This window comes from Anser brachyrhynchus, assembly GCF_964034855.1.
Source record: "Anser brachyrhynchus genome assembly, chromosome: 13".
Lineage (NCBI taxonomy): Eukaryota > Metazoa > Chordata > Aves > Anseriformes > Anatidae > Anser > Anser brachyrhynchus.
Genome location: NC_137708.1, coordinates 19,297,038 through 19,318,936, shown reverse-complemented (window position 1 = coordinate 19,318,936; position 21,899 = coordinate 19,297,038). Strand labels below are relative to the sequence as shown.

At 48.1% G+C, this 21,899-nt stretch overlaps 1 protein-coding gene across 3 annotated transcripts in view; it reads left to right on the top strand.

Annotated features, from left to right (window-relative positions):
* Positions 1-21,899, top strand: part of GAB3 (GRB2 associated binding protein 3) — a 57,602-nt gene that overhangs the window by 13,124 nt on the left and 22,579 nt on the right. Inside the window, exon 2 of one of the 3 annotated variants that reach the window (XM_080553565.1) lies at positions 5,956-16,484. The exons of the other annotated variants lie outside the window; for them this stretch is intronic. The gene's annotated coding sequence lies outside the window, so the exon portion shown is untranslated. The remainder of the gene's footprint in view (positions 1-5,955; positions 16,485-21,899) is intronic. 3 annotated transcript variants of the gene reach the window in all.

The following is a 21,899-nucleotide window of genomic DNA, read 5'->3' as shown; positions in this document are numbered from 1 at the left end:
TGTCTTGCTCATATGTTCTTGGTCCAAGTGACATGTTTTTCCTTTATCTTAAGCCATTTCCAAGGCAATATAAACTAAACCAGGAAAAATGCTCTTTTTTTCCCACTATCAGTGGCGTAGTTATGCCAACAGATACACGGCAGCTGTGCCGTGCTGGTAAAACTACAGACAAGCCCTTGGATTCAAACAGCGATGACACAAGCAGTCATAATCCCTGCTTCCCCACAAACCATCTTGACAAAATTCCTTTTATTATCTTGTGTCTTAAGACCACAGTTCAGTTTTGGTGGCTCTTTTGCCTTTGCTGTATTGGACTGTGAATAAAAAAATCCTCGAATCCCTCCTGGGAGCCCCCAGCCAGGGTGCTTGGACGTGGTGGTGCACCAGCATCATCAGCCGACGATATTTTGATATTCCACTACTGGACCTTTAAAGGGTGCTTAGCAGGGAGCCTGCTATGTTCTGGGGATTCTCAGGAAAATGTTGTTTTTTTTCCCAGAAAATCATGCCAAAATAGTGATCTTCCATAATTACGTTCCGTACGTACAGCAGCTAAACAACAACAAAAAATCCAGGTCTGTATTTGCTGTTGGTAAAATAATACTCTCCAGAGTATCTGTCAGCATAAGGACTGTGAGTCAAAGTGGAAGGTTTTGTGTAAGTAAAGGAAAAATTAAACATCATCCCCTGTCTTACTGTAAAGAAGCAGAAGGATGTGAAAAAATACGTTATTCTGGCTCACATTTGTTCTACATAAAGTGAATTTTTGGGACACTGTACGTGCTTGCTGCAAAACAGTTAAATAGGAAATAGTGAAATCCACCATGAATTTTACATAACTCTGTCTTTCATAACATACTTGGGCAACAGAAGAGTCAATGCAATAATCTGACCATGGCTTTTCCATGCTTGAACATTGGTGACTGTCTGGAAAAGTACGTGAAGTACGTGCTACGTGTGTTTAGTGAATTGGCTGAGTGGGAAAGCCCCTTCCAAAGAAACTTGTTTTATTTGCTTGGGTAAGGTGACTTGTGCTGGGAAGGTACATAACAAGGTAAAAAAAAATTAGTTTGCTACCATTCCTAGTTGGAGATGGTACCGGCTGGCACCGGGAGCTCTCGCTGTGCTCAGACCCAGCCTCCTGGCTTGCTGTGGGGCTGCCCTCATGGGGCTGGGGGCTGCTGTAAAGGCACCGGAGAAGCCTCCAGGGCAGCAAATGGAAACACCCAAGTGCTGGAAAAACAGCAACCTTCTTCAGGAAGAGAGCAGCCTCTCGAAGAAACCCCATCGGTTTGAATCCCCCAAGCTGGGCTTGGTGCCCTTAGTCCCAATGTGAGCCATCCTGTGACTGCAAGAAGATCCACAGGGCTATTTTCTCCTCTTCACCCCGGTGTGGACATTATCAGCCTGTCTTCCTCCCTTCTGCCTTCGGAGGGGGTCTGGAGCGTGAGAGGAAAGGCTGATGACTGCTGACAAGGGCTCTGCCATCGCAGATACTCCTTCTGCTTGTAGTGCTTCTAATTGCAGTGCGACGGCTCCCTGGAGGAGTGCTGGCCGGGGAGGGCAGTTATCGCCCCGCTAGCGCAGGGTGGTGCCTCCCCTCTTCCCAGTACCCGCACGCTGCCAGCACCTCTTCTGGGAAGGGGCTGTGGGCACCGCTAGCCAGGCGTCATCCGCCGACAGGAGGCCCAGGCAGCTTCACCCCCTCTGCTTTTGCAAGCTGTCTGGCTATGTCATATATCCTGTTTATCCTGGATTTGCTCAGCTTTTTAGTGAAAGTGTCATTAATTACTAATTTGGAATAAGAAAGGCTCCATCGGTGTACGCATATTGCATTTAGTGGTTCAGTTTGTAATTGCGTTTTACTGAATACAATGTCTTTGGGAAAACTCTTAGTTGCACGGAGTCAAGCCATTAATTAGCCAAGGACCAAGCCAGAAGCTTGGTGAAGACCCTCAGCTATCCCAAATCACTGACAGCAACTGTTGGTGGATCTGGTGCTTGGCTGCCAATGGGGATGCACCTCGCTGCTGTGTGCTCCCCTGGCTGCAAATGCAGTGAGTACTCAGGTACCCCCAAATTCCTTAAAACTCCATCCTCCTTTATTTTATTTTCCCTGTAAATCATTATGTATGTATATCGTAACTTCCTGACAGCAGTAGTGCAATAATATAACAACAGTGCACTACATGTGCCGTAAGGCTCAACTTTCTTTAAGTATTAACACTGTCATAGAATAGAATATGAACATAATGTGATGGGTTTAAAAAATGAATTCAAGCAATCAGCAATACCAGAAGCTCTGTAAGTGCCTCATTATTGTTGCAAAGTATTCTCTTTTATCTGTGGGTCATAATTTCCAAGAAACAAGTAAAAAATGTAAACACTTCCAAGCATTCGTCCCTTTGGGCATAGGGTGTGTTAAGCAAAAAATAGAAAGAAAAAAAGAAAAAAAATCTTTATGGACAGAAAAGAATTGTTGGCCAGGGCATTTCAGACAGAAGCCAACAATGGCTAACCTAGCAAACAAGAAAGAAGAAATTTGCAAATGGTTTTATCACCTTATTCATGGAAATTCACCATTCATGTCAGCCTTAAAATGAATTCTTCTTCAAGTTTAAAAAAACAACTAGAAACTTTTTTCTGGAGTGGATTTCAATGCAGGACATGGTTGTGGTAATTACTGGTAAGCACATAGTAAATAGTCTGAGAGGTAGAAACCACAGAGCTGGAAATCAGACCTCAGCTAAGCTGGGTCAGATTCTGTGCTTGATTACACTGCATGAATACGTTATTGGAGGGCACATTTCCAGCTTTCAGAAGTGAAAAAATAAATTCAGATCTTAATTTTTGCAAAGCAGACCAGAAATTGCAGAAGAACACTGCATCATTACTTTGCTGCACTACTTGTTTAGAGGTGCCCTTTTAGTAATACAGGTAAAAATATCCTCGTGCTTCCAGGCTACATTGTAAGAGCTGTAAGATTGTATGAGTTGTTTAAGTTTCTCAGTCCATTTTGTTTCCCATGTCAGCTCTTTGATGGTGGTTTGTTCCCACAACAAAAAGTAAAACAGTACATCAAAGATAGGGTGAACGAAAATTGGCAGCACCCAGCCTTTTGTTGATATGAACATTAACTGGGGGCACGAGGACCGTTTCATCTACACCAAGGTGCAGATAGGAACGCCATAAAAATTAGTAAGGTTGTTTTTTCTTTAAGACCTCTTGGAAGCCAGCTGAGCAAACATTGCACCTCAGGAAGGATCAAAGGTGGAGCAAAATTCTTTGTGTTGTACCTGGCGTAGACCAAGACCATCAGGAACCACAACTGGCAGCCAGTGGTGAGCGCAAAACCAGAAAGTGGCTGGGGCTTTTCTGCCTGTTGCAGTCCTTGAAATTCCCCCAACTGAATACAGTTTGCTGTGCAAGGATTTGTGTTGTTAAAATCTTCCTTGGCTTCTTTGGAAGCTTTTTCAGTTTTCCTCTGTGACTCAAGGTGAATCCATCAGCTCTCTGGAAAGAGTAGTTATCAGAATAATTCCATAGCTTGAGATACTACGATATATTGTTTACCTTTATCTTGCACAGCACATGTTTATTTGTTTTTTTTTTAATGTGTCTAATTGCTCTTGTAACTTGTTGAGATCAGATAAGGAATTCTCCCATTTTCCCCAAGGCCAGGGTGCCATTCACAGCCTTCCAGTGCGATGCTGTTTTCTCCCTCCCTGGTTTTCCCTCTGAACCAGATCTTGCTGAGAGCAGAAGAGACAATTCCCTTGGGGAACTCCTGGGAAGCAGCTCCCTAGGATTTTGCGATGGCTTCTGATGCACCAGAGAAGACAGCATCACCATATGATTCTTCCTGGGCCTTGTAAACAATTTAAAAATATTTTCTGCTTAGGAAAGGCTTTTCTATCCACAGCAGGATCAGATCAATGATTAAATTTTCTCACAAGTTCACATATATCCTCGACTCTTACTGTATCTCTTCGCCTGTCCTTTAAAAGCCTCCTAAATCCCTCAGCACCACATCATCATCCTCCAAATGGCCAGCATCCACGTTGCAGCCACATTTACTGCTTGGCTGAAAAACTTGCATGACTTTCTATTTCAGAATTCACTTACTTTTGGCTGATTTAGTATTGCACACTTTGGTAACACAGGTCTTCGTTCTCACCAGCGGGTTCTCTACCTCCCAGCCGGTTTCATTTGAATCGAGTATTTTAGTCTGGAGATTTTAGGAATTGCATTTACAACACTCAACCTGGTTCATTTAACTCACATTGCTTGTACGCTGCATCCTAACAAGTCACATTTACAAACTGCTTCTCTGAAAAACACAGTAAGAAGGAGTCAGAAGCGAGGAGAAGAGTAGGAGTAATCCCGCATTCAGATCTAAATTTGAGTCAAGTGTAGGATGCAGTTTAAAATAAGAAAAGATAATAGTTGGGGTTCTGTTGTTTCTTTCCACCTCTTCCAAAAGTCAATTTTGATAATACTCCTTACCTCTTAGAAAAAAGTAAATACAAGTGATGGACCTTCGTTGAAGTGTTTCATGAGTTAAAATTAACCTCGAAAGTTTGCACACTCTGTTCTTTGAACTGCGTTTATTTCTATTTTATTTGTTCATATCTGACCAGAAATGGGTAGCATGCAAATGTCTCCTTGTGGTTTAAACAAATAAGCCATGAAGTCTAAAAATGGAAAGCAGTTACTGCTTTCTGTGTACAACCACTGCTTTCAGATGTCTCTTTTGTAGCTGCTAGTGCTTGTGACTATGGCTCCATTTTTACTCAAAAACACACAGTTTTCTGAGTTGCTGGGGGAGGAGGGATCCAAGGAAGGGATTTCACTACTCTGGTTTTCTCCTTGAAAGAGAACTCCTGTGGTATCCCTGCTCTGGCAAGGACAGCAATCAGCAAAGACCGAGGATGAACCTTGCCTTCCCCTGCAGAACAAGAAAATTTGTTATTCAAAATGTCAGCTAATCCCCAGCAAAAAGCTGCAAAGATCTCAGATGCGGTGCCCATCCCTGAATTCCCCTGCCAACGTCCGTTGTTTTACAACCGTCCTTCCGACACGCTGCTCTCGGCACTGTTGCTGTGTGCAACACCCAGACAACGGGGGCAATGCCATAAAAAAACCCTGTATTCTCAGCAGGGCCACCCTTCTGGGAGACCACGTGCAGGAATTATCTCAGCCTTTGCAGGACAGAATTTCTCCTCTCCTTGCAACTTGGCTCCCAGATCGTAGACAGCATTTTGCATTGGGACGTTTTAATGAAATCCAGAAGAAAAAAACTAACTTTTTCCTTTTCCTCTTTAATATATTAGTTTATTTTTGTCAATTTTGAGCTTTTGGATTGAGTTTAGTTTAGGTTGTTGTCAGTTAGGATGAGGCACGGGCCTCTAGTGAATTGGGAACTCTCAGTGCGTTAGCTTTGCTCCTATACTTTCTCGATCTCGTTGCTGTGCCGGAAGGTTTGATGGAGGGTTTTTATAGAGAACAAATAAACCAGAAACACAAATAAAGGCCTGATGGCCATTCTCTTTGCTTACAATGTATATTATTCTTTATATTCAGAGTCGTTAGGCATTCTTGGCACTTTGAGAGGTTGCCACAGATTAGATCAGCCCTTTATAGAAATAGGAGTTAAACATGCTGCAAACCACTTTGTTCTTCATTTGTGATTGATCTGGTTTCTCACATTGCACTTCAGCCTTTGCTTTGCATTCTCAGGGAGTATTTGGTTACTGAGCACTCTTTCTTTGTAAAACCTTTAAAAAATCAAAATATATGGTAAATTTTGACTCTTAGAGAGGGAGTTGAAGAAATCCATTGTGCTAAAGCAGCAGTGCAAGGCAAGGGCTTGCATAAGGAAATGCATTTTGGTTAAAAACAAAAGGTAGTGGTTTTGAGGCCCAAAGTAAACTGACAGCTTTCTGCTTCTTCTAGAAGAGCCTGCCCCTTCGAACGGTTGACCCAGCTGACAGCGAACTGACTGCTGCTGCGGGCACGGGAAGGCAGAGAGGGTGAAGGGGGTCTAGAGCTTGAACAGGATCTTTCCCATAACAGCAGCGCAAAGCCCTTTAAAGAGCTTTCTGAAACGTATGGATTGTGGATATACAGATGAAGAAGGATGAATTTACAACCTTCATTAACCTCAAATGGATTTACAAAGCATGTCTAATGATATTCTGGTAGGGGTTGCCCGTTGTTTCAAGGCAGCTGTGCAGGACCTCTGTGGGCAGCATCTCCCATGGATGGAGTGAGCATCTGACAGCATCTGCGCTCAGCTCAACCTGCTGAAGGTGTCGAGCTAGAAGATGGCTCCTAGAAGATGGTGGCTAGAAGGTGTACTACTGCCTTGTTATCGGGACTTAAATTCCTTTTCATAACTATAGGTAAAAAACAAGAGTGTGATTCAGAGTTTGGCTTCAGCTGACCCATGGGCCCAACTGTTGTTTGTTGCTGTAATTTCTATAGTTACACTGGAAGCACTCTGGGCTCTAGGTATTTTGACTGCCGAAAGCCAGAAATAACTAGTTGGAATAAAAGTGTTAATAGCCTGATGGCTGTGTGAGTCATAGTCACAGTGGCCTTTGAGACAAAAGAGATTGCTCTGAGCACAGCAGTGGAGAAAGCCCTTCCTCTGTGCAGCCTTATTGCAGGTCAAATTTAAACTTCCTTACTCAGAGCACAAACAGCTCTTGTATTTATCCAGTCCAAGCTCCGGTACCCCAGGATCCCGTTCAGCCAAAGCAAATGAGGAGACCATTGCAAGGCCTGCAGAGGCAAACCCCACCTGGTGCTCACTGCAGAGCCCTGGAGAGATGTCTTCCTGGGCAGCTGCCGGGCAGGGAGAGGTTTTGCACAGCCCACTCGCAACTCAAAATTATGGAGCATCCAACGTTCAACACCCAGGAGGATTCCCACGTAGCTCACACACATTCATGTATGGTGCTTACTTGCATCTCCGTGGTGCATTCTGCTGGCTTTTGCACGAGAAGAGGAAGTGTCCTCTCAGTTTCACGACACCATGCACAACATCTATGTTTCAAATGAATACTGTAAGATTGCATTTTTCGGGAAGAAAACCTTTACTGTCTTCAAAGTGAGGAGGTGGTTAAATGGGAGCTCGGTGGTTGGTTGGCGTCAGGGTTCTCACTTCATCTTGCCAGGCACTGTTCAGGCTCCAGGTAGAAAATGGCAGGGAGAACTTGAACTACAGCCCAAATGAGTACGGGCTCAATTCCTCAAAGTATTTTAGTTTAACTGAGGTCAAAAGACTGTTCTGAGCTTGCTGTGAAGTGCATGCCCAAGTAGCTTCTGGATCTAAACTGTGAAAGCAGATTTGGTTATAAATGGTTTGGATTTTTTGGTACCTTCAGGAACCAGACTGCAAGGAAAGAGTTTCTGTCAGGTTGAATTTGGGAGGTTAAATAGTGCATTTATCCTTTTGGACTTGGGAGAGAGGTACTACCTTTCTACTGGTACTAACCATCCTGAAGCTGCAGGACCAAAATGCTCTAGGGCGTTTGTTTGTTTGCTCTGTATTCAAAGTGCCCTTATCTCACATCACGCTTTGTGGGATCCAGTTAGCAAAAACAGCGACTGTGAGCTTCACACTTCTGCTTAGAGCTCCTGACACGATCACTGCTTTGTGCGCTCTGCAGATGGAGCAGATCGTCTTGAGTTTTGTTGTTGTTGTGAAGATACAGTAGCAGGGGCACAGCTTCCTGCTCTGCGGCCAAGCCTGGAACTAGGTCAAGTGGCAAAAGCAAATTGCTAAGTGTGAGATATGTGTCTTCAGGAATGGGAAAGGGAGCTCTCAGCTCTGTTGCCAAACTGCAGGCCAGTTTTTGCAGAGACTTCAAGGAACTTCATTGGAACGCATGCTGAAATTCAGGACAACCTAACATTTTTGCTGACACCACATTTGCCTGTTACACTGAAAGTTCTCTTGATGCTGAAGGATCACACAAGTGCCATGGCGTGGGATGCCTGTCTGGGTTTGTGTCAGAGGACCAAGAGCTTTGAATGGAAAAAATAACAAATCCTAGGATGCTTCGCGATGATGAGCAAAACTGTACAGAAAGGGAGCTGAAGTCTGAAGGAAGTGTGAGGAACAGGCTCTGTTCTGGGGCTTTGTTTTGCCAGTTTAGTAGAGAAACAGCCTGAGACTACAGAGAGTGAGCTGCAGCATTTTGCATCTTTATTAGTGTTGTCTATTTGGGGGATCTGTTGTTGGTGTGGGTCTGGTGAGAGCTCTCACACCTACACACGGAGTTACATTATACCTAGACAGAAGCCGCACCACCGGACTACTTCACACATGCTTACCAAAGTGTGAACTATTACATACATGCTATGGGCTGGTCTCTTTATGATAAAAGCAGTATCAGGCTTAATTGCATATTGGCCCTTAAATAAAATGTGAGGTGTGTCTGCAGTCACCAGCTCAGTGTCTGCTCACAGGGTGGGAGGAAAAAACCCACGCATATGAGAGTCAGAAGAATCTGTCAAAGTGCATTGTTCTCATGTATATATGGATATATGGTACATATAGGTATGTATGTATTGATATATGGTGGTTTCTGACCCCAGAGAAGCAAAAGCAGTGGTCAAATTTTTGGAATTAAGGTGTGATGAGGACTAATTACTCAACCCTCAGATACCTTTTAAGCTGCAGGTGAATAGATGCTCCATGCTGTGACAATCCCTCGCTGTGTTTTTGGCTTAGTGACCGAGGGTAGAAAAAGAGGACTGTACCCAACGCCATGTATCACGGGCTTTAGCCTCTGGTTTTCAGACTGTTAGCACTAGTAGTTTTATTTTTATTTTCAACTGCTCGCCTCACAATACTTCCCTAAACTAGTCTAATCCCCTTGATGAAGTTTCCCTATATAGAGCCTTAGTTGATGTTGACCAGTTGTATTGCAGATTGCAATCCCGATTTAAATGAGAGGGTAGAAATCTGTGAATTAAATTAACATTTGTTAATGCCATTTTCTCCATAGGTACTTTTAATTTTTTTCATTGAGATATGCTTTCATTAGTTGCTCTCTAATGATTTACCACTAAATGTAGTTTTTAGAATGAATGTGGCACTTATTTTCACTAACAAGGATACTCTGTACCTGTCCATGACTATCTCAGCATTTGTGTAGCTTAGTATACAATTACTCACATTTTTTGTGTTATCATTTTGATATTAAAGAGGTAGCATTGTGCAAAGCTTTACTCCCTCAGCAGGGATTATTTTATATGATTTGAAACAAGCTGCATTTGAATGAAATTGGAATTCAGTAAAAATGCACAAAAGCATTTAAAAAAACTTCTTAAAGCATTTAAAATTACTTATTTATGTGAAGTTAATAAGCAGATGAGCTAGGTTGTTTTTATGCATTAAATCGACCCCCTCCTCTTTGATTGCACTTCTTTTCTTTGTCTTCAAACCAATTTGCATACAAAATTTCAGTTTCTTTGACACTGCCTGTTTAGAAAGCAGTAAGTGGAAGAGACATCGGAGTCAGAACTGGAGTGCAGGCTGAGAAACGGCGGAGTCAAGAACCGCTTCCTTCGGCTGTTTAAGAGAACTGCTGTGCACTGCAGCTCAGAGCCATATTACAAAATCATACTGTAAATCTATGCTGACACATATCAGTAACACTCTTGAATTCCCTTGAAGCTGAAAACCTGTGAAGGGTGTCCATGCATGGAAGTGCTAAGTACGCTGGACGTGTGTTTTAGTGCTTACTTTCAAAACAAACATGACGTGGCTTTGGGATAGCTTTGCTTTTGCTCGGTAAGCCAACTAATCCTCTGCAAGACATGCTTGCAGGGGGGAAGGCACAAACACAACCTCCAGCTGCAGCTGTAAGGAGAGCCCTTGACCCAGGCAGGGAGACCCTGGCAGCAAATACCTGCAGAGCCCACGGGGGAGCAGACAGGGCTGGCAGCTTGGGTAGCCTGCATGGGGCATCCCCAGCTAGCTCTGCTTGGAGACTGATGGCCAGAGGAGTGCTAACCTGCCTTTTTCAGCCCAGGATTCAGCCCACCTGGTGACAGTATGCTCACTTGTTCAAAGGAATATCAGTAAAAGGCAAAGATCGATCCTACTCCAAATTTCAGGGAGGCAGAAGCAGCCAGCCTGCCGGGTGAGTCACGCAGGAAAATACTACCACACATGACTTGTTCACAGTGATTTTGCCTACTGATGAGCAAAATACAAGAAACAACTAAAAGCTGGCTTTGAAAAGCCTTCCTTTAAAGTACACATTTCCTTAATTCCCTGAGAGCTCCTGGCAGCTCAGCCAAACAACAAGAGGCCATCAAGGTTTGGTCCTGCCCTGCCTTTCCCAGCAATGGCACAGCGTGGGAATAGGACAGTGATGGCAGCTCAGGCACTGAACTCTTACCTACAGGCTTTTCCTAGGGCTCAAGCTGGAGCTGGCTGGCTCTTGTTTACCTGGGAGCAGCAGAGCTCTTGCAAGTGCCATTACAAGCTGCAGTGCTGTGATTGTAAACTCCTTGGGTCAGAAACCAACTGTTTGGGGTTTAATATTTTTATCTAGTACAACAGAGTGATGGATGAAGGCCATTAAGGTGTACAGTACAAGGCTTGCATTTAGCCTTTTTTTAGATTCCTGAGGATGCACGGGTTTACCAGACTGAAGGCATTAGCTTCCTTCATGGTCCAGCCTCCCTCCAGGTACCCCCCACCAGTGCCAGAGCCACCAGCCCAGCACAGGTGATGAGACTTCTCCTCCTCAGCCAAACTGCTCTGCTGAAAACATCAGACCTGGCAATGCCACTGTTAAAGTCAGGCAGGGATGTAAGGAAAGATGCACGCAGCTGCTAAAGGTGCATTGAGAACAGAGCAGAGCAGCCCTCAGCCTCAGCCTCGGCCCCGGCCCAGCCGCACGGACAGCTGGGGGAAAGCTGGAGGAGGAGGGGAGCCTTGCACAGCAACAATCTGCTCTCATCATCCCAAAGGATCGATTCTCAGACCATTATCTACATTCCCACATGTGCAAACACACGTGCCTTAGTGATCCAGGGAGGATTTGTGAGTTACCACCCAAGGAACAACCATCTCTGTAGGACAACATTTGCTCAAGGGGTTGCCAGTGGCTGCCCAGGTCCCACTGCCCGACCACGGACAACACACAGTGCTGCCAGCTTCTATTTCTCTGGGGCACATGCAGTGTCTTTGGGATCTTTTAAATCTGTCTTCAGCCCAGCCGCAGGGCCGAGGCTTTCTCCGTTCCTACGCCAGCCTGACAGACACAGCTATCTAGCAAGTCAGACTAGCCCTCCCCAGCACAATCGCAGGAAGTTATTCCAAGCCTCAGACAAATCCCATTTCTATCTCTGGAAGAGTAAAAGGTCAAAAAACACCAGGCTGCAGCGGTGCCAGCAGCCGGAGCAAGCCGCTTCCCCGCGGGGCAGGGCTGAGGCATGAGGGGCGCCGGGGGGCTCGGTCATGGCCGGCCTGGGCCCACAGGAGGGGAGGCCTGGCTGGGGACAGGGAGATGGCGTCCCGGGGAGCCCACACAGCTCCGGGCCCACCCGCCCCGCTGCTGGCTCCCAGCCACATCCCCATCCTCTGCCGGCGATCGGCAGCATAATTAGCACAAGTCCTGATTAGCTCCTGCCCTCCGCTTGCAGCGTGCTAGCAAAACAGGAGGTGTCTGGGGCTTGGGGCCATTCTTCAGCAGCGGCTGTGGTGTCCTGAGGTGCCCAGGCCCGGGCAGGCCATGCTTTGGCCACAGTCACAGCAGGGACGTGAGGACATCTCTCGTCATTCCCTGCTGTCCTCCCGGGACTTCAGGAATGTCCCCTTCCCTCCTGTCACGTTGCTTTCCTTTCTGCTTGGCCCTAGTGAGAAGGAACCCCCAACACCGGCCGGGCAGGGCGCTGCCGCCTGCCCTGCAGCTCCTGGCTGGGGACCCAGCGGTTCCTCGCCCAGGTTTTCCATCTCTGCCGACGAGTCCATTCATTTTATGTTTGTCCTTCAGCTTTCCTGCGCCTCCCATTCCTGCCCATCCAAGTTTCTTGCCAGTTGGGGCTCCCCTGCTGTCCCCCAAGCTCTTGCTTTAGCTCCCCTTGTGAAACCTCTTGCCATTACCTATTCCTGCTCTGCTGCTAGGACATGAACTCCTGAGCCACCCGTTTAAACACAGCCCTCATTGCTCCTCACGTTGCAACCTGCTGTCACTGTTCAATTATCTGATACAAACACGGCCTGCCAAAACAGAGGTGGATTGAGACTTGCAGCGTCCACGTGCAGAGCTACGGGCCGAGGCACATTTTGGTCACTGGCTGAAAGCTCCCACAGCTCCACTCCTGCCCACATGGGTCACGTCCTCTCCCCGGGTGTTGAGCCCTTACAAAAAGGGCTGAAAGACTCCACACAGCTCCGGAGCACCCGATTTCAAGTGAGGGCAGCAGCAGGGAAAGTCTTGTTTGTTTTTCTCGAATAGCCTGCACACAGTGGGATCAGCCCCAAGCGAAGGCCTTTTCATATGGTGCCTTTGTGGTGAGTCTGCCTCCACACCCTCCCTCAGACGAATGCTCCGAGCAGTGGTTTCTTTGTCACTGCCATGGCATAGACTGTCAAGGGTCTACGCTCTTGGAAGCAAACTCACAGCAAAGGGTTGGGCACGAACCGTCAGTAATTTAACCACTTTGCAGCAGGAGCACTCCTGTTTGGAGGAGTGGGAGAGGTCAGGCTGCGCAGGGCAGATGGGCTCTGCTCTCAGGCTCAGCTGAGCAGGAACTGGTGATGTCCTCAGAGCACAGCACTGGGAGGCTTTGTGCGTCTGCTGCGTCCTTTAAGCAGATCTCAACGTACGGGGCTGCCTTAGCATTGCTGCTGTTGGTTTCCCTTTCTTCATGGATCTCTCCCATGGGGTTAGAAGCAACAAAAAGCACTTAAAAACCGAAAATGAGGTTCTGCGATTTAAAAAATCAGCAGAGGAACTCCAAGCTAGGCTGAATTTCACTTCAGCTCCTGTTTTGCAGTTCAGGTTGACAGTGTCACAGTGTCACATTAGCAGCAGCAGCAGCCACGCTTAACTTCACTTCCTTCTGAAGCACATGCAAGCACTGCAGACTGTACAGTGGACTGTGCTCCTTTGGTTTTGAGGATTTATGAATTTTGGGCTGGGTTCAACAGAAGGGAATGGCTTTAAGATCAGTAATAAGACCTGTGACAAAGCTTTCCCATCAGAGGAAAGCGAAGATGGTGAGGCCGCACTCAGGTGTGCCTCAGGTGCCCCATTTTGGGGGCAGGGGGAAAGAAGGCACGTTCGTGACAGTGCTGGTGGCACCCTGACCCTCTGTGACCATCTGAGACCATCTGTGACTGGCTCACAGGGCGTCCCAAGGCCCCTCTCCCTGCTGCCGTGGCAGGGGCATCCTCCAGGCTCGATGCCTCCTTGCCCCTTGTGCCTCCAGGGCACCCAGCGGGACAGCTCTGGCAGCACCCAAGCAGAAAGCATCCGCATCCCGAGTGCTGCCCGGTGACCTCATCTTCTGGGTGTAGCTCGGCGTGCAAAACCCACGAAAAAGGGATAGGGAAGGGAGGAGAAGAGAGAGAGAAGTTGCAGAAAAGCAGAAATAAATGCTGCAGTTTTGAAAATGACTGTGGAAAAACCCAGCTGGCTCATTGTCCTCACTTTTGTAACAGTAACATTGATCCTATTTCACCAGCCCACGAGCACATTCTCGGCGATAGTTTTATGGTTTAAAGGAGATGAAGATCCGGGTAAGCTGCACACCGCCCCTGCCCGCCACCGAGTTTACCCGTTTCCATTTGGTAAGGCTTTTGGTGTTTTAATAGATCAGTGCTCTGACAGGCTGAAAAATGATGGAAAGGGAGCTATTACCCTTCTCCCACATTGCTCATGTTTGAGATATTGCTGAGTACATTAATTGCACGTTGTTCCCAATAGATCAAGCTGAACTTTTGTTTCTGAAATCTGTTTTTACTCCCAAACCGTTCCACTCTTTGCGGAGTTTGGCAGAAACTTTTACTCCTGCTGCACTCACAGAGTCTGCGTTACAAAATACTGACAACTGGCCGAACGTAACCCCAAAGGGAAGGCACCTGCTCAGGAAAGCCAGCCCATCCTCTGGAGGCTGGAGCAGGGAAGTTTGGACCCCGTCGGTTTAGTACCACGTTGAATTTTGCCTTTCCACACTACAAAGAGAGCGGGACAGCAGCCACTGCTAGGGCAGGCACACAGCTGAAGGGCACCGACCCGCTGCCCTCAGGCCAGGGGTAGGAGGCTGGTTTGGGGCATCCTGAACTCATCACCTGGGCTGGGCACTGCTGCGGGCACCCAAAACGCAGGCTTCCAGGCAAGGCTAGTACTTGGCAAGTCCAGAGATTTCCTAGGAAATGAATTATGGCACGCAGTTGTTTTCAGTGCTGCTGTGATCAGAGTGCAAATCCACAACACGAAGGGGCTCCAGAATACGGAGCGTTGAGGCAAAAGAGCGCAACGTGCCAAATGCGATTGTTTTCCTTTCGCAGCCTGTTATATTCAGATGTTGAGGAAATGATTTAATATTTCTGAACATGTTGTGATTTCATCGGTGGGTCCAGCAAGGGAAGTTTGAGAAGTCATGCAAATTAAGATAAACATTAAGCACGCTGTTGGTGCTAGCTTTGCCATGCTGTTTTCTGGCTGTGAGGCTCAGGAGGTGGAAACAAATGACAGTGCTGCACAGGGCACGCCAGCCGAGGGCACAGAGATGTCTTCATGACAAGGCAGAAGCTGCAGCATTAACAGGGGACTGGAAAAACTTAATGAAACTGTGGGTCACAGCTTGAAGGTCCCATCTCAGGAGGGCAGAAGAGAAAGGTGTGAGGGTGAGCGATGCAGTCGGGGAGCGGTGCCAGCTCTGGTCCTCACTCCATCTCTGCCAGAGCATCTTGCCCCTCATGCTGGTGTGAAGTCAGCAGGGCATGAAGCAGTACAGTGAGAAAAACCACGCGGATCTGCAGAATTTCACAGGCAGGGCAAAGAAATGTGCGGCTGCCCCCGAAGCATGGGAAGTTTACGTGATGGGTGTTTGGATACTTGAGCTGACTTTAGCCAGCTGAGTTTGTGAAACGCGCCTTGAGTGCGGAGGGAAGTGGAGCTCACAGGGTGTTAGCCCTTCAAGCCTCGCCCTGAGAGCCCTGCTTCCTTGGATGAGATGCAGGACGCAGCAGCAAAAACTCCGAAAAAAACTCCAGAAAAACTCTGGCAACTCAGAGAGGATTCTTAAACAAACAAAAGAAAACCTGGCACGGGGAGCGTTGTTTATATTTTTCCTAACATTTATGTACTTTAAAATAAAAAATGACGGGCAGGAGATGCTGTATGTTAGGAGCCGTATGAGTGATGACCACTTTTCCACAAACTAAGGAGAATGAAAGTATAATTCTAAAAATGTCTAAAAACCAGCTCAGTCTCCTGTGCAGTGTAAAGCAGAGAAGATTAATTTAGGAGAGCTTTTAAAGAAGAAGGAGAACCGGTTCTTAAAATGTACCACTGCCTAGCAGAATACTTACGGGCAAAGCAACCCAATGTATTGGTGAAAAGGCAGTCCAAAACAGCAGAACTGCAATCAAAATAGATGTGTAAACTCCTTAGCACAGCTGCTTTTCTAATATTGTACTTCGAAATGAGCAGGCGGGTGTGAACCCAGCCACTTAGCACTTCCAGCCTCCTTCGGTGTTGTGGGGCTCGGTGTGGCCACGCTCAGCCCCACCCGTGCCTCCGCAGCCATACCGACCCATGCAAGGGAGCTCACCCAAATGATGTCACCATATATTTTGGTTTGTCTTACCCACACTCCTAGTGTACTCTTAATTGCAATTATGGTATTTACTGAAACGGCCAGGCAGGTAGCACCCAGCGGTGGGGAGGGCCTGTGTCCCCCCAAAGTGGGGTCTCGTGCCTGAGATCACCAGAAGACGCTCGCTGTCCAGCTGGAGAAAAGTCAGGGCTGAGGGCAGCCTGTGAGTAACCCACAAACCCCAGGCTAGACCCGTGAAGGGTGAGTTCATCGTCTGATGTGGTAGATAGAAAGGCTGCTCATCTGTCCAAGGCAGATTTTCTTGATTCAGATTATTCCTTCGGCTTGTGTTTCCATTTTTGGGAATCTCTGCATTTCTCAGAGCTTCCTGTCGAGAGGAGGACCTGGCCCTCTCCAAGCAAGTGGGAGCTTTGCCATTTACTTCAATAGAGTCTAAATGTCACCGCGAAGGCCGGGTGGCTCCCGCGGGACGGCTTGCGAGCCAGCACGTAGATCCCAGCGGAGATCTCCAGCGTCTGCACAGCTGGGAGCACGCCGAGCCCTCCGAAACCAGTGCCCCCTCCACACGCCTGGATCCCAAGCTCTTCTGGACACGCAGCGGTTGCTGTTGTGACGTTGGACCTCTCTCTTTTTTCCTTCCTATCTCCGTACATGTGTCCAGAAAGGTTGGTTCTTGTTTTCAACACACTTGGCCTGCTCTGCAAGACAAGCCCTCCCACGCATGTGCACCTCCTCCCCGCTCTGCTGCCTGCCTCCTGCACACTTCCTTTCTCCAGGCAATTTTAGGAGAGAAAATGAAGTGCAAAGGTCGAAGCCTTTGCAGCCTATTGCAGGGAATAGGACGCGGGTGCACAAAAGGATGGCTGAGATTTGGCCCACGGTGGATGTGGGGGCTGCATCCGATACCAGCTTGTTCCCTGCGTGCCGGGAGATGAGCCCAGCTTTCGAGCACAACCCAGAAAGCGGGGTCATTTCGCTGCATCGAGCACATTGCTATCATCAGGCAGAAGTGTCGCACCGTAAACATCTGTGGCTTTTTTTTTTTCTGATCGTGCTGGCTACTCTGCTTTTCTTCATCAGATCCAGCAGTGTGTTAAAGAGTTTAGGCACCGAAAAAAGAAAAAAAAAATGGTGTTGTGGTCCCCTACTAAAAGAGTCACTTTGCCCAATTTCCTGTTTATGTTCCTTCTCTTCAGAGCCATAGCATCATGTGAGCTCAGACAGCTATAGATAGGCTGCGTGACTGTTGCTGACCTCACACCACATGTTCAGTTAACAAGGTGAAACAGCAGAATTTGTTCTGTTGGTGTAAAAATACTGAGAAAACTGCCAGTTCCCAGTAACACAGAGGAGAGGGACTCCAGATAGCCCGAGGCAGGGCGCAATCTCCAGGCTTGAGAAACCTGCAGTTCCTTCTGGTCTTTAACTGCTTCGCACATCTGTATTTACATCGTGCTGGCGAGCTGCAAGGAAGGGGATTAGCCCCAACTCAATTTCTTCCCTTAGCAGGGGAGGTTTGGAGTCCTTCCATAAAAGCTATTAGTTTAGCAAATTTGCTCAAAATTTGTCCAAACTTCGGTCCCTTTAGTGTATACATTTTCCTATGTTTGCTTCCAAAAATAACTGCAAACTCCTTTGACTTGAATAGCTTCGGCCATCCAGCAGATGCTTATACCCAGCTTCTGTGGTTCAGAGCTGCTGCTCCTTAACCTGCGGGCAGCCTTGCTTTAGGGGGATCTCAAGGATCTGCACGGAGCCTTCTAAAAATCCTTTAGGATTATGCAAGAGTTTTGGATGAAAGCCTATCCAAGAACTTGAAATTTACCTCTAGTCAAGATTTTATCTTATTACTGTGTTGGTGTTAAAGAATTTATTGTGAACAAGTCAGAAAAGCCCTAAAGGTTTCCAGGCTGTCTTACACAAGTAGTTTTCATGCAACTGTAGGGATCCCTGCCATGCTGCGTGAGGTTTCAGTGGCCCCTTTCCCACTGATAGAAAATTAAATTACGTTGTCAAATCCAGGAGGGCCTGGAACAGTGTGTTAGTTTCTCCTTTCTCCCTGGTTTTAACTCACTTCTGCAAAAAGCACAGTCCTGAGAAATGGGGATTTCATTTTGTAGCTGAAAAAGGGGTGGCACCAAGCCAGACCAGGGGGTTTCTACCTGTCATCCTCTGCCACATCACACAGGAAAATGAGGATTTAGGATGGAAGAGACCAGCCAAAGCCAAAGGCATGAGCATCCTGGCCATTGGGAGCGTGGCATGGCGTCGGCAGCAGGTGTACCCTGGGGCAGGTGAACCAGTCACCGCATATGTGGCGTGTAACAAGCGTGTACCAGCTGCCAAGTGCTTCAGGACTTTGGGGGGAAAGAAAGCACTCGAGAAATCCAAGCTGCGTTCAGGACGATAATATTAATGTCATTTGAGATACTGCACATAAGCATGCTGCGAGGGAATATGGAACTAAAACTCTTGGCTAGCTGGCGAGGCTGTAAACATCCTCATGTGAAGAGCCCTGCCTGTAAGTCTTCACTGTCAGGGAGTTTAGCTGCCTGCAGAAATGTAGCAGCAGCCAGAAGGTGTCAGCTGGGGGGCAGCGGGAAGGGATTCATGCTTCGCAGTGCCTGCCCTCGGGAAGGAAAAAGTGTGCCCGAGCAGCGAGGAGGGGTTTGCTGGAAGGAGATCCTTCGGTGGCTCCAAACCAAGCCCTTTGCCTGATGGTTTCGGGGCTGTCTTCTGTTGCTGGGATGTCTCCTCTGAACTCTCTTAAAACAGACAAAATGAAACAGAAAGGAGAGTACAAGGATGCTGAAGGCATGAAGCCACGTCCCCTTGAGATGCTGGTGGGACAGGGTCCAACAGCCTGCCACGGGTGGGCAACCAGCAGGGGCAAAGCAGGCTGGCCAGCGCCAGCATCCCTCCACACGGGGCTTTTGCAAGCCCCTTGTGATGAGTGATCCACCAGGAGGGCTGGCAGGCTGCTGGAAGTGGTGGCAGCTCAGGTTCAATCCCACCTGAAGACATAGAAGTTTCTGTCACGTCCTGAAAGCACCTGAGTCCGTCTTCACTGCCTCGTTCGTCCCAGTGATGCGTGGCCAGACACACTGGGGGAATTATTTTATGCATTTATTAGTGGTGTCATTTTTAATTCTGCTTTCAGAACTTGTTTGCTTATCTCCTGCAAGGTTTCTAAGAACTTAAACCTCCCAAGTTTCTAGGTCGCTATGACTTTGACCCTCCGTGCCCAAATGGACCCATTAGCTTTACAAAGAATCTGCATGTTTATTAAATAGCAGTGACTCATTCGATTGCAGATGTTTGTGTATGTAAAGCACCATAAATATTATGGATTGGGATGTGGAGCAGGCAGTGGGAATGTGTGTAGGTTAGCAGACAACATTTGAGTCCGTGTCTTTTTCTTTTTTTTTTTTCATAGTATGTGTCATTTTTTTCTACACAAACCACAGGCTTCTTTTTGTGAGAAGCAGAAACAAAGGAAACCTCCCTGGTTCTAAAGGATGTCACCTTAGATGCTTTATTACGAAGCTTTCGCTGCATGTACAGTGCAGGAAATTTTTAGGGTAGCATTTTTAGTCAATTGATGTATCTATATCACCTTGCAAAGAAGAAGGTATTTCCCCTTCCCCTGCATCTCCTCCGAGGAAGGCTCATGCTGACTTTCCTGAAATAAGAATCATTTAGACTCATACTGAAACCACCACAAGCAGATAGGCAAGTGACTCAATCAATGACTCACAACTTAGCAGATGGAAATAGGGTGTTAGACAGTAGCCCGTCCTGATATCATTGTATTATGGTCCTGTGTGCGGGGCGCACAGAGCAGTTGTACGAGGCTGTGCTGAACGCTGCTTGCTGTGGGCACGCCGGTGTCCTTCAGAGCCTTTCCCCTTGAGAAAACGGAGCTGCGAGGGCAGGGGAAGATTCACTGACTTTTCTTTCCCAGCCATAAGCTCTATTTCAGCCTCTCGCCGCTGAAGTTTTTGAGATCTGAGCAGAAAATACGAGAAGCTGGGCGCAAGGGAGACAAAACCCAGGCAAAGTGCTGAAGCCGGGGGTGATGGGCAACGAGCTCCGCTGTCCCCCAGCAAAGGGACAGGCTGGTAGCCTTGTTAAGGAGATTTATTACGCAGAGCTGATGGGAGCCACAGCCCTACAGCCAGGACTGAAACAGCAAAGCCGTCACTCCAGCTGGGGGAAGGCTTAAGAGGTCTTTTTCTTCTCTGATTTCCACAAGTGCATTAATTGAGCCCGACTGCCCAGCAAGGCGGGCAGAGAGCAGGAGGCAGGAGTCCTCCTGTGAGGGGCTGGCCCTTTGCTCCTGCAAAGCATGAATTGCTCCCTACAACACCCTTGGGCTCTGTGAGCACGAGGATGCTGGTGGGAGCTGACCCCCTCCTGGTGCATCGCCCTGCGGGTGGGAGCTCTGAACCTCCACGGTGTCGACAGGCTGAGACATCAGCTGCTCACAGGGCTGTCCACATATGAATTTGAACTTCCCCTTTGAAGTCATTTATAGGAAACGCTATAAAGTTCTGCCTTGTTTTCTTTTTTTTTTTTTCCCTAAAATAAGACGTTTTAAAGTGGTTCTTTGAAAACTTCAGTCTCAAACGCCGGCACGGCTGCAGGACAATCGCCCCGCGGCTCTGCTGGTACCCAAAAACACCCCGCGGCTCGGGCAGCCGAAGGAGGTGCACGGCGCACACTGGGACACCCAACCCCGGGTCAGACCCTCTGCTATGGCACCCGCTGCTCCCGTTCCTCCCAGCACTGAGCTCTCGGCCTCTCCTTTCCCTGCCGGGCCTCCCCACAGAGGCCAGCACGCTGCCAGGCCTCCAGGCGAGCGAGGAGTCGGCGCACCTTGTCCTGCTTTCCCTTGGTTTCGCTGTGCCCAGTGAAGATTATCCTCGTGGGGGGAGTCACGAGCATTAATTCAGCTGGTAAAGAATGTCAAGTTTTTGGCCATCCCCTGGTTTGTTATTAAAATCAGAAAAAATCAAACCCCACAGGATAAATCCTATTTCAGGCCAATTCACCTCGTGGAGCTTGCGCGTGCTGCGGTTAATTATTTAGATCCCACGTGCTGGGTTTGTTTCTCGTAGACAAAACCGAACACATGCTCCCAGGCAGAAGGTAAGCGGTTACAGTCCTTGGCTAAAACCTTCCCATGCAGCCTCCCAGCTCCCACTCTCCCTTGTTTACTAGTCAGCTACATTTTCAGCACATCACTGGTTTGTTTGTGGCCTTTTTTATCTGGTGTTGCCACCGACACCCCCGGTGCAGTAGTCGCCCATGTGCAATAGCAGCCCTGGTTCAGCCTCCCTCACCACTCCCTTACTGATCGCTTTCTTAAAATCCCTCCCAAAATGGAAACAGAGCCACTCCTCTCCCCCCCAGGAGCAGCCCTGCCAGTCCCGAAGTGAGAAATTGAGGAGCGCAGAGCACCCGACCAGCACCGCCTCACGCTCTGCCGGCCTTTGGCCCTGAGCTCCCCCACTTACGAAGGGCAGGTGGAAATTGTTCTGGACTCACGTTAGCGCTTGTCTGATTGGGGTTGTGCTGTTGTGCTGCAGCCAGAGGTACAGGCGCATATCGGGGAAAGGTTTGGGATGGAAGTTGGCCACTTGGGGGGAGAGAGCAGTGGCACTGAAGGTGCAGAAGGGGAGAAGAGGTGGAAGAGATGGTGCCTGCTCCCCACGGCAAGACTTTTTGGTTTCTGCTGGTTTTGCTGCCTTGGCGGCGGGTGAGGAGCAGCCCTGGCAAAGTCCCCATCGCCCTCCCCTTGCACCCACACTGATTTCGTTATTTCCACGCAGCCCTGTGCTCTGGCTGCCCGGACGTGATAACAAGGGATTCTCACACAGCCTCGGTGCCGCTCTCCTCTCCTGTCATGGACCACCAGCACCAGGCACCTCCCGATCTCCTTGCAAGAAGCCTGGTGGAGCTGCCTGCCTGCAGGGAGGGTCATGGGGCAGCCCCTGTGCTTGTGCCAGCTTGCAGAGCACAGCTGAGGGTTTCTGCTCTCCTCTCACCAGCTGCCCAGGTTCTCCTGAAGCCCACAG